Source organism: Chelonia mydas, chromosome 10, assembly GCF_015237465.2.
Source record: "Chelonia mydas isolate rCheMyd1 chromosome 10, rCheMyd1.pri.v2, whole genome shotgun sequence".
Taxonomy (NCBI): domain Eukaryota; kingdom Metazoa; phylum Chordata; order Testudines; family Cheloniidae; genus Chelonia; species Chelonia mydas.
In genome coordinates this window covers 35,511,092-35,522,454 of record NC_051250.2, presented here as the reverse complement: position 1 = coordinate 35,522,454, position 11,363 = coordinate 35,511,092, and positions in this window count along the sequence as shown.

Genomic DNA, 11,363 nt, shown 5'->3' with positions numbered 1-11,363 from the left:
ATGGATCTAGACTCTTCTCAGTGGTAGCTGATGACAGGACAAGGAGTAAAGGTCTCAAGTTGCAGTGAGGGAGATTTAGGTTGGATATTAGGAAAAACTTTTTCACTAGGAGGGTAGTGAAACACTGGAATGCGTTACCTAGGGAGGTGGTGGAATCCCCTTCCTTAGAAGTTTTTAAGGTCAGGCTTGACAAAGCCCTGGCTGGGATGATTTAGTTGGGATTGGTCCTGCTCTGGGCAGGGGGTTGGACTAGATGACCTCCAGAGGTCCCTTCCAACTCTGATATTCTATGATTCTATGATTGATCTCCGTCCCAGAAGCTAGCGCAGATAAGAAGTTGAAAAAACTGCACTCATGATGAAATGTTCTCTGAGCTCAGGCAGTCCTCCTGCACTGAAAGAGCCCAGCAGAATGCGTGGAGGCAAACAATGACAGAGTCCAGGAAAGCAGAAAATGAACACGAGGACAGGAGGAACGAGCAAGATGAGAGGTTGCGGGAGCAAGAGGAGAGGTGGCGGCAGCATGATGAGAGGAGGCAGGATGCAATATTGAGGCTACTGGGGGATCAAACTGATATGCTCCGGTGTCTGGTGGAGCTGTAGGAAAGGCAGCAGGAGCACAGACCGCCGCTGCAGCCCTTATGTAACCGTCCGCCCTCCTCCCCAAGTTCCATAGCCTCCTCACCCAGATGCCCAAGAACGCGCGGGGGGCCTTCAGGCACCCAACCACTCCACCCAGAGGACTGCCCAAGCAACAGAAGGCTGGCATTCAATAAGTTTTGAAGTGCAGTGTGGCCTTGTCCTTCTCTCCTCCCCTCATCCACCACCCCACCCAGTGCTTCTCTCCTCCCCCACCCCTCCCGGGCTACCTTGGCAGTTATCCCCCTATTTGTGTGATGAATTAATAAAGAATGCATGATTTTGAAACAACAATGACTTTATTGCCTCTGCAAGCGGTGATCGAAGGGGGGGGAGGGCGGTTGGCTTACAGGGAAGTAGAGTGAACCAAGGGGGCGGCTTTTCATCAAGGAGAAACAAACAGAACTGTCACACCGTAGCCTGGACAGTCATGAAACTGGTTTTCAAAGCTTCTCTGATGCGCAGCACTCCCTACTGTGCTCTTCTAATCACCCTGGTGTCTGGCTGCATGTAATCAGTGGCCAGGTGATTTGCCTCAACCTCCCACCCCGCCATAAAAGTCTCCCCTTTACTCTCACAGATATTGTGGAGCACACAGCAAACAGCAATAACAATGGGAATATTGGTTTTGCTGAAGTCTAACCGAGTCAGTAAACTGCGCCAGCGTGCTTTTAAATATCCAAATGCACATTCTACCACCACTCTGCACTTGCTCAGCCTATAGTTGAACAGCTCCTTACTACTGTCCAGGGTGCCTGTGTATGGCTTCATGAGCCATGGCATTAAGGGGTAGGCTGGGTCCCCAAGGATAACTATAGGCATTTCAACATCCCCAACAGTTATTTTCTGGTTTGGGAAGTAAGTCCCTTCCTGCAGCTGTTCAAACAGACCAGAGTTCCTGAAGATGTGAGCTTCATGTACCTTTCCTGGCCATCCCAAGTTGATGTCAGTGAAACATCTCTTGTGATCCACCAGTGCTTGCAGCACCATTGAAAAGTACCCCTTGCGGTTTATGTACTGGCTGCCAAGGTGGTCCGGTCCCACAACAGGGATATGCGTTCTGTCTATCGCCCCACCACAGTTAGGGAATCCCATTGCAACAAAGCCATCTAGTATGATCTGCACATTTCCCAGAGTCACTACCCTTGATAGCAGCAGCTCAGTGATTGCGTTGTCTACTTGCAGCACAGCAGCCCCCACAGTAGATTTGCCCACTCCAAATTGATTCCCGACTGACCGGTAGCTGTCTGGCATTGCAAGCTTCCAGAGGGCTATTGCCACTCGCTCGTGAACTGTGAGGGCTGCTCTCATCTTGGTATTCTTGCGCTTCAGGGCACGGGAAAGCAAGTCACAAAGATCCATGAAAGTGCCCTTACACATGCGAAAGTTTCACAGCCACTGGGAATCATCCCAGACCTGCAACACTATGCGGTCCCACCAGTCTGTGCTTGTTTCCCAGGCCCAGAATCAGCATTCCACAGCATGAGCCTGCCTCATTGCCACCAGGATGTCCAAATTGCCGGGGCCCGTCCTTTGAGAGAAGTCTGTGTCCATGTCCTCATCTCTCTCATCACGGTGCTGCCATCACCTCCTTTCCTGCTTTTGCAGGTTCTAGTTCTGCACATACTGCAGGATAATGCGCGAGGTGTTTACAATGCTCATAACTGCCGTGGTGATCTGAGCGGCCTCCATGCTTGCCATGGTATGGCATCTGGAGAAGAGCAGAGTTGCAGCAGAAGCGGTGGCTGATGACGGATGCCACGAGAATAGATATTTATAGAGAACAACGAGAGGACCTGTAAGGTGGATTCATGAGAGCAGGAGAGCAGAGTTGCAGCGGAAGTGGTGGATGACAACGGTTAGCACCACGCACATTTCCCTGGGCAGAACACACATACCCGGGAGCCCATGACAGACAACATGGAGAAATTCGCTATTGAGACAATAGCAGCAGAACAGAGTTGTAGCGGAAGCGGTGGATGACAATGGTTAGCAGTCCTACGGCACCGTCTGCTGAAAGCAGTATGATGTCCGCACGGAAAAAAAGGCACAAAACGATTGTCTGCTATTGCTTTCACGGAGGGAGGGGCGACTGATGACATGTACCCAAAACCACCCGCGACAATGTTTTTGCCCCATCAGGCATTGGGAGCTTAACCCAGAATTCCAATGGGCGGCGGAGACTGTGGGAACTGTGGGATAGCTACCCACAGTGCACCGCTCCATAAGTCGATGCTAGCCACGGTAGTGAGGACACAGTCCACCAACTTAATGCGCTTAGTGTGAACATACGCAATCGACTGTATAAAATCAATTTCTAAAAATCGACTTCTATAATATCGACCTAATTTTGTAGTGTAGACATACCCTAATTCTATTGATGTTAATGAGCACACAGCCCGCAGGTCCACCTGATTCTGCAAGGTACTGAGGCTTAGATCCTCTAAGGCATTTAGGTACCTTACTCCCATTAAAATTAATAGGAGTTATGTGCCTAAATACTTTGAAGATCTGAGCCGAAGTGTCCTCAAGTCCTGTTGATATTAATGGGGGTTGAAGGTGCTCAGCACTACTCAGGGTTAGGCCTTTAAAGGAGCTTTCTATATTCACCCCTTCACCATTCCCCAGAAAACTTTATTCTTCCATCAACAGGCCAAAGGCTGCATAAAATAATATTCTCCTCACTTGATCCTCAGCACCTAGGCTTTGGAGCTTGTGAAATTCCTAGCATGCATGGCATATTCTGATGTGTGCTGCTCTCTCCTAGGTGTCCTCTGTGCAGCTCAGAGCAGTTTGGGAGTACAACATGTGTCTCCATGAGTTTCTTGTCCATTAAACAGCACATTGCTCAGAAGCCATTCCCCGCTTTTAACTGGGAATGAGGGGCACCAGCAATTTCCTACTGAGCTGTGGCACAATTTCCTAGCAAGACTGAATGTCTGTCTTTCAAATGCATTCACCAGTGGGCCCCAGAGCAGAGTTGGGGTGGTGGGTTCCATCTCCCTCTGCATGTAAGGGGTGGAGGAGTGTCACTGATTTGTTACCAGGAGACACTCTCTTTTGAGAGCAGGGGGATGTTTGACAGCAGTGGAGAATCTTGCGTTAAGTAGCTAAGAGTGAGGGTTCAGGCCAGGAGGTGCAGTAATCCCAGTTCTTTGCTGCTCTCCAGGTCTCACTTCCCATGCCTAGATCAGCTAGCTAGCATCTAGCGAAGGGATCTAGTGAGACTCTAGATGGATATTGTTGCCTTAACAGTTGACAGATAAAGGTCCTTTCAGCTCACTGACCTTGTTCAATGGCAGCATATGAGTAGGCTGCTCCCAGGACTATCTATTGAAGATGGTCTAAACTAACCATAGGGCTTCCAGCTGCCAAGAGTTTGCCTCTTGCCCTTGGGAGTTCATTAGCCATAGAAGGCCAGGCCCTTTGGCTTGCTTCTAGAAAGTCTCCCCAATTACTGTCCAAAAAGATTCAGGAGATTCCAGTGGATCACGGCAAGTGTCACCTGCTATCTTGTTGCGTTGTAAATTTTCTTTGTCTGATGCTCTCAAACAATGTCCCTTTTCCTTCCTACTCACTGAAACCACAGGCAGAGGCTCCCCAGCACTATGGTGAGTCCAACCATGTGACTATATGAGCGAGTCATGGGAAATATTTACTGTATACAGGGTTTAAATTCTCAAAGATTATTTTCTGGAGGGCCACCCTCCCATTCGGGGCTCTGGGCTTTAGCCCTGCGGAGTGTCTGTGTGCAGGTGCCAAGCAGGCATGCAACACAATCACTCCAGAGAACACTACCTGCTACAAGTGTCAGAGTTTAAGAACAAGACTTGATTTAGTAGTCGTAAAGATAAGTCCGGGTTTCAGCCAAAGTAGCCGGTTTGTCTGCCCACGCTGGGAACAGACTGACCCAAAAGGCGGAATCGTTACAAAGTGACTCTAGAGAGGAGAGGGTGAGCTGTCAATAAGCTGTTCAGGGGAGATACAGGCAGGCTGCAGGGTGGTAAGCTTTAGGTAAGAAGACATGCTGTGCTCCTGAGATTAAAAGTGCTTTGGTTTCAGAAGGCTGGCTGGTTGCTGTGTGCTACAGCTCCTGAAGGGAAGTGCTTGCAGGTGCCAAACAGAGCCAGGCCTGCTGAGAACTCACAACTAGCACGAAGGGCTGTGCCCCAGAGACATCGTCTGAGAGTGGGGGAATTGTGGGATTCCACCCCACAGTGGGTGAAGGCACGAGGCCTCACACCTGAGCAGGGTGCACTCAGAGACTAGAGAGGGGTCAAAGGTGCAGCTATCCCTTGACCATAACATAGGGGAACTTGGCCTGGGGCTTCTCAGAAACAGGAGCATTATTTCAAAGGAGTGTCCATGGAAAATAATTTTATGGGCCAGATTCTGTGGATGATCAAGGTCTGGCTGTACTCCCACCGCATTCCTTCTAGTATCACAGCCAAGAGAGGTGCATGGCTCCACTGGAGTAGCCCCAGGGCTGTGAAGGCAGTACAAAGACACAGGGCTTCTGCATTACAACCCTGGCCTCCCCAGGCTACTGCTTAGCTCCATGTGGGATTTGTTCTTGGAGGGGAGTAATCTGCCCCTCCCCACAAGGGAATGACCTGAGGTAAACTCTCTTTGTGCCCAGCCCCTTTACCCCCAGCTGAGAATGATCTGGGTACAAATTATTTGGGAAAAAACCCTCACTTCTCACGAGCCTCTGTATAAGGCAGGAGTGCAGCAAGTGCCTGGATCTACAGCAGAGTGATCATGTGACTGCATATTGTCTTTCACAAACCCACCCTCTCAGCCAGAGCTACCATGGTGGCCAATATGGGCCCACTTGTGTGCCATTGAGATCAATCACATTGGTGTCAATGGGAGCAGAATCACAACCTGAGAGAGTGGCCTTTGGGGCATGACTTGGTAGCTTCTGAAATAGGAGGGTGATCTTTGTCCAGCTCTGACACCCTTAGTCCACATTGAGCATTGTCACTCCACCTGCAAAGACCAGGCTGGTGGAGAGTTACCAAGTAACTAAAGTGGTATAAGAATTGAGCACAATGTTTCTGCATGTGTCCTCATCCCATCCATTTCAGAGGATGATGATCCTGACAGGAGATGGCTCAGATGGGAGATGGCTCAGATGGGGCTATCCAGCAGGTAAGCACCCAACATCCCGCTATTAAATGTAGTTTAGAAGGCTTTCATGCAAGTGCCTCTGGGAGAAGCTTCTCATAGAATGAAATCAAATGTTATAACCACTCCCTTCCCAGGCTCCACTTTGTCTGCCCAAAGTCTGATCCTCACCCCCCACAATGCTCAGAGAGCTCCATGCTCCCCTCTCCTCACAAAGGCCTGCATGCTTGCTCCATCTTTCCACTCCAGTACAGGCCCAAAGTTTTAGCATACACTGAATCCGCTTCTCATCCAAAGCTTTCTCAACCCCCAGTTTGAAATCAAGTCACTGAAACTCCAGCAGTTGTGACCTGTTCTAATGTCTGTAACATTCTGTTCTAGGGAGGAGGAGATATATGAGCCGGTAAGTACTTTTGGACACTTTGTTCTTTTGTTTTTAATATAGCCACAGAGCTTCATTCAAAGCCAGGACTGGGGAAAGCCTGAGCAAGTTTAATGAGGCACATTAGATTGTATGTTTCTTGGGGCAGGAGCTGTCTTTTATTCTGTGGTGGACAGAAAACCTGTCCCCTTGCTGGGGCTCAGAGCGGCTCCAGCCCAAGCCCAAACATCTACATGCTGTTTTTAGTCCTGTAGCATGAGCCCAGCGAGCCCAAGTCAGTTGACCTGAGTTCTGAGACTCACTGCCATAGATGGGTTTTTTTGCTGCACAGATGTTCCCTCAGACCAGTGTTTCCCAAACTTGGGATGTTGCTTGTTCAGGGAAAGCCCCTGGCGAGCCAGGCTGGTTTGTTTACCTGCCGTGTCTGCAGGTTCGGCCGATCACAGCTCCCACTGGCCACGGTTCACTGCTGCAGGCCAATGGGGGCTGAGGAAGTGGCGAACCGCAGCCAGTGGGAGCTGCGATCGGCCGAACCCATTACACGGCAGGTAAACAAACTGGCCTGGCCCACCAGGGGCTTTCCCTGAACAAGTGGTGTCCCAAGTTTGGGAAACACTGCCTCAGGCAGATGTAGTTCAGAAGGGTGTCCCCCCAGTGTCAGAGCATGAGCTTGGAAATTGAGAGCTGGCTGTGCATAGATTCACTATGAGACCTCAGGTCACTTAGGGCTTGATTTTTCTAAGGCATTGAGCACCCCAGACTCTCTTCAGTGTCACCTCTGAGAGCCATGGCCTTCAACCACTCTCTACATCAATAACCCCCTTGTTGGAGCAACATCTATTTCAGATAGGTGCTAGAAGCTAAATTAGCCTCCACTGCTGAATGCCTTGGACTCCTGTTGAAGTCAGTTGCAGATGAGGCTGTGCAACGTTGGGTCCTGATGCTAGATTATCCCTTAGGGCTTTGTCTACATGGGAATGCTATGCCAGGATAAGATAAGGCAGTGGTTCTGAACCAGGGGTATGCATAACCCCAGGGGGCATGCAGAGTTCTTCCAGGGGGTACATCAACTAGTCTAGATATTTGCCTACTTTTACAACAGGCTACATAAAAAGCACTAGCGAAGTCAGCACAAACTAAAATTTCATACAGACAATTACTTTATACTTCTCTATATACACTATACACTGAAAGAAAGTATAATATTTATATTCCAATTGATTTATTTTATAATTCTATGATAAAAATGAGAAGGTAAGCAATTTCAGTAATAATGTGCTGTGACACTTGTCTTTTTATATCTGATTTTGTAAGCAAGTAGTTTTTAACTTGCAAACATCTAGAAGATAAGAAGGTGATAAGTGACAGTCAGCATGGATTTGTCAAGAACAAATTGTGTCAAACCAGCCTGATAGCATTCTTTTACAAGGGGACAAGTCTTGTGGACAGGGGGTGTCATGAGGTCACTCACCACACTGGCATCTCCTGCTGACCATTTTGGGAATTAGCTCTGGTCAGCAGGTGTGCCCTCCAGTGGTAGTGGCTTTCCCATCCTCATCTCAACCTGCAGACCCACCACAGTTCCACTCTCACTGCCTCTGCTTCATGGCTCAGCCTTCCAGGCTTGTCACAATCCTTCCACAACAGTCTAGCTGCTTCTCACAGCAGCATGGCAGTCCGCAGCCAGGCTGCTTCTTCAGCAGCGAGCAGAGAGACCCAGACCCACCCACTAGTCTGGTTCCCAGCCCAAGGACCCTATAAACAACAGCTTCCCGCTGCCCCTCCTTTCTTTCTCCACCAGTCTGTCTCAATCCCCTGGGCCACTTCCTTGCAGCCCCAGCACCTTTGGCTCCTACCTCTGGCTCCTTCACCCTCTTCCCAGGGCCTCAGGCCTGCAAGTCCTAGCAACCCTATTAACTGTGCTAGTTCTGAAACCCTCTAAGAAATCAGTCCTCTCCCTTGGGCTTCCTGCAACAGACTGCCCTGCTCTGACCTGCAGCTTCCTTTTATATGGACCGGCTGGGCCCTGATTGGCTGGTCCAGCCGCCACCCGAATTAGCTGCAGCCACTGCCCTAATTGGCTGTTTCCTTGCAGCCCTCCAGGCCGGGTTTTAACCCTATCAGGGCCAAGGGCAGACACCCTGTCACAGAGGGAAATGGTAGATGTGGTATATCTTGACTTTAGTAAAGATTTTGATACTGTCTCTCATAAACAAACTAGAGAAATGCAACCTAGATGGAGCTACTATAAGGTGGGTGCATAACTGGTTAGAAAACCGTTCCCAGAGAGTAATTATCAGTAGTTCACAGTCATGCTGGAAGAGCATAACAAGTGGGATCCTGCATGGATTGGTTTTGGGTCCGGTTCTGTTCAATATCTTCACCAGTGATTTAGAGAATGGCATACAGAGTACACTTATAAAGTTTGCGGACGATACCAAGCTGGGAGGTGTTGCAAGTGCTTTGGAGGATAGGATTATCATTCAAAATGATCTGGACAAACTGGAGAAATGGTCTGATGTAAATAGGATGAAATTCACTAAGGACAAATGCAAAGGACTACACATGGGTAGGAATAATACATTGCATATATACAAAATGGGAAATGACTGCCTAGGAAGGAGTACTGTGGAAAGGGATCTGGGGATCATAGTGGATCACAAGCTAAATATGAGTCATCAGTGTAACATTGTTGCAAAAAAAGCAAACATCATTCTGGGATATGATGATGATGGGCGATCACTCGTTTCCGAGTATGATCATCTTCCATGGGAGTTATGGGTCCTCAGGTGGCTAATAAGGCCAGTCCTTGAACCACAAGTTCTATTACAATGAGGGCAGATGTTTTCAGGCTCAGCAGGAGGCCATTGACCATGACTGGGAGCCAGTCTCTCCTTCCTCCTTCGCCTCTTGTTCTCTTCGGCTTGTCGGCAAGCAAGTTCAAAATGTAGGGGACCACCACATAGGACTTCACTCCATTTTAATCGATCCTGGGCAAGTGTCTCCCAAGTGTCAATGTCAATATTACACTTTTTTAGGTTGTTCTTCAGTAAGTCCTTATAACACTTCCGTTGTCCACCCACGTTATGGTACCCTTCTTTCAGCTGAGAGAACAGGACCTGTTTTGGGAGGCGATGGTCTGGCATCTGGACAACATGGAGTGTTGTAAGCAAGATACGAGAAGCAATTCTTCTGCTCTACTCCGCGCTGATTAGGCCTAAACTGGAGTATTGTGTCCAGTTCTAGGCGCCATATTTTAGGAAAGATGTGGACAAATTGGAGAAAGTCCAGAGAAGAGCAACAAAAATGATTAAAGGTCTAGAAAACATGACCCATGAGGAAAGATTGAAAAAATTGGGTTTGTTTAGTCTGGAAAAGAGAAGACTGAGGGGGGACATGATAACAGTTTTCAAGTACAAAAAATGCTGTTACAAGGAAGAGGGAGAAAAATTGTTCTTCTTAACCTCTGAGGATAGGACAAGAAGCAATGGGCTTAAATTGCAGCAAGGGAGGTTTAGGTTGGACATAAAAATATTGCTCGAGCATGCAGGGGTGTAATCAGGAAGGCCAAAACACAACTGGAGTTGCAGCTAGCAAGGAATGTGAAGGGTAACAAGAAGGGTTTCTACAGGTATGTTAGCAACAAGAAAAAGGTCAGGGAAAGTGTGGGACCCTTAATGAATGGGGGAGGCAACCTAGTGACAGATGATGTGGAAAAAGCTGAAGTACTCCATGCTTTTTTTGCCTCAGTCTTCACCGACAAGATCAGCTCCCACACTGCTCTCCTGGGCAACACGGTATGGGGTGGAGGTGAGCAGCCCTCAGTAGTGAAAGAACAGGTTAAGAACTATTTAGAAAAGCTGGACATGCACAAGTCCATGAGTCCAGATCTAATGCATCCGAAGGTGCTGAGGGAATTGGCTGATGTGATTGCAGAGCCACTGGCCATTATCTTTGAAAACTCATGGCAATCGGGGGAGGTTCCGGATGATTGGAAAAAGGCAAATATAGTGCCCATCTTTAAAAAGGGGAGAAGGAGAACCCAGGGAACTACAGACTGGTCAGCCTCATCTCAGTCCCTGGAAAAATCATGGAGCAGGTCCTCAAGAAAACCATTTGGAAGCACTTGGAGGAGAGGAAGGTGATCAGAAACAGTCAACATGGATTCACCAAGAGTAAGTCATGCCTGACCAACCTGATTGCCTTCTATAATGAGATAACTGGCTCTGTGAATATGGGGAAAGCAATGGATGTGATATAGCTTGACTTTAGCAAAGCTTTTGATATGGTCTCCCACAGTATTCTTGCCAACAAGTTAAAAAAGTATGGATTGGATGTACGTATTACAAAGTGGATAAAAAGCTGGCTAGATTGTCGGGCTCAACGGATAGTGATTAACGGTATTAAGTGGAGTGCTCCAGGGGTCGGTCTTGGGGCCGGTTTTGTTCAACATCTTTATTAATGATTTGGATGATGGGATGGATTGCACCCTCAGCAAGTTCACAGATGACACTAAACTGGGGGGAGAGGTAGATAGGCTGGAGGGTAGGGATAGGGTCCAGAGTGACCTAGACAAATTGGAGGATTGGGCCAAAAGAAATCTGATGAGGTTCAACAAGGACAAGTGCAGAGTCCTGCACTTAGGATGGAAGACTCCCATGCATCGCTACAGGCTGGGGACCGACTGGCTAAGTGGCAGCTCTGCAGAAAAGGACCTGGGGATTACAGTGGACGAGAAGCTGGATATGAGTCAACAGTGTGCCCTTGTTGCCAAGAAGGGTAATGGCGTATTGGGCTGCATTAGTAGGAGCACTGCCAGTAGATCAAGGGAAGTGATTATTCCCCTCTATTCGGCACTGGTGAGGCTATATCTGGAGTACTGTGTCCAGTTTTGGACCCCCCACTACAGAAAGGATGTGGACAAATTGGAGAGAGTCCGTGGAGGGCAACAAAAATGATCAGGGAGCTGGGGCACATGACTTACAAGGAGAGACTGAGGGAACTGGGCTTGTTTAGTCTGCAGAAGAGAAGAGTGAGGGGGGATTTGATAGCAGCCTTCAGCTACCTGAAGGGGGGTTCCAAAGAGGATGGAGCTCGGCTGTTCTCAGTGGTGGCAGAAGACAGAACGAGGAGCAGTGGTCTCAAGTTGCAGTGGGGGAGGTCTAGGTTGGGTATTAGGAAACACTATTTCACTAGGGGGGTGGTGAAGCACA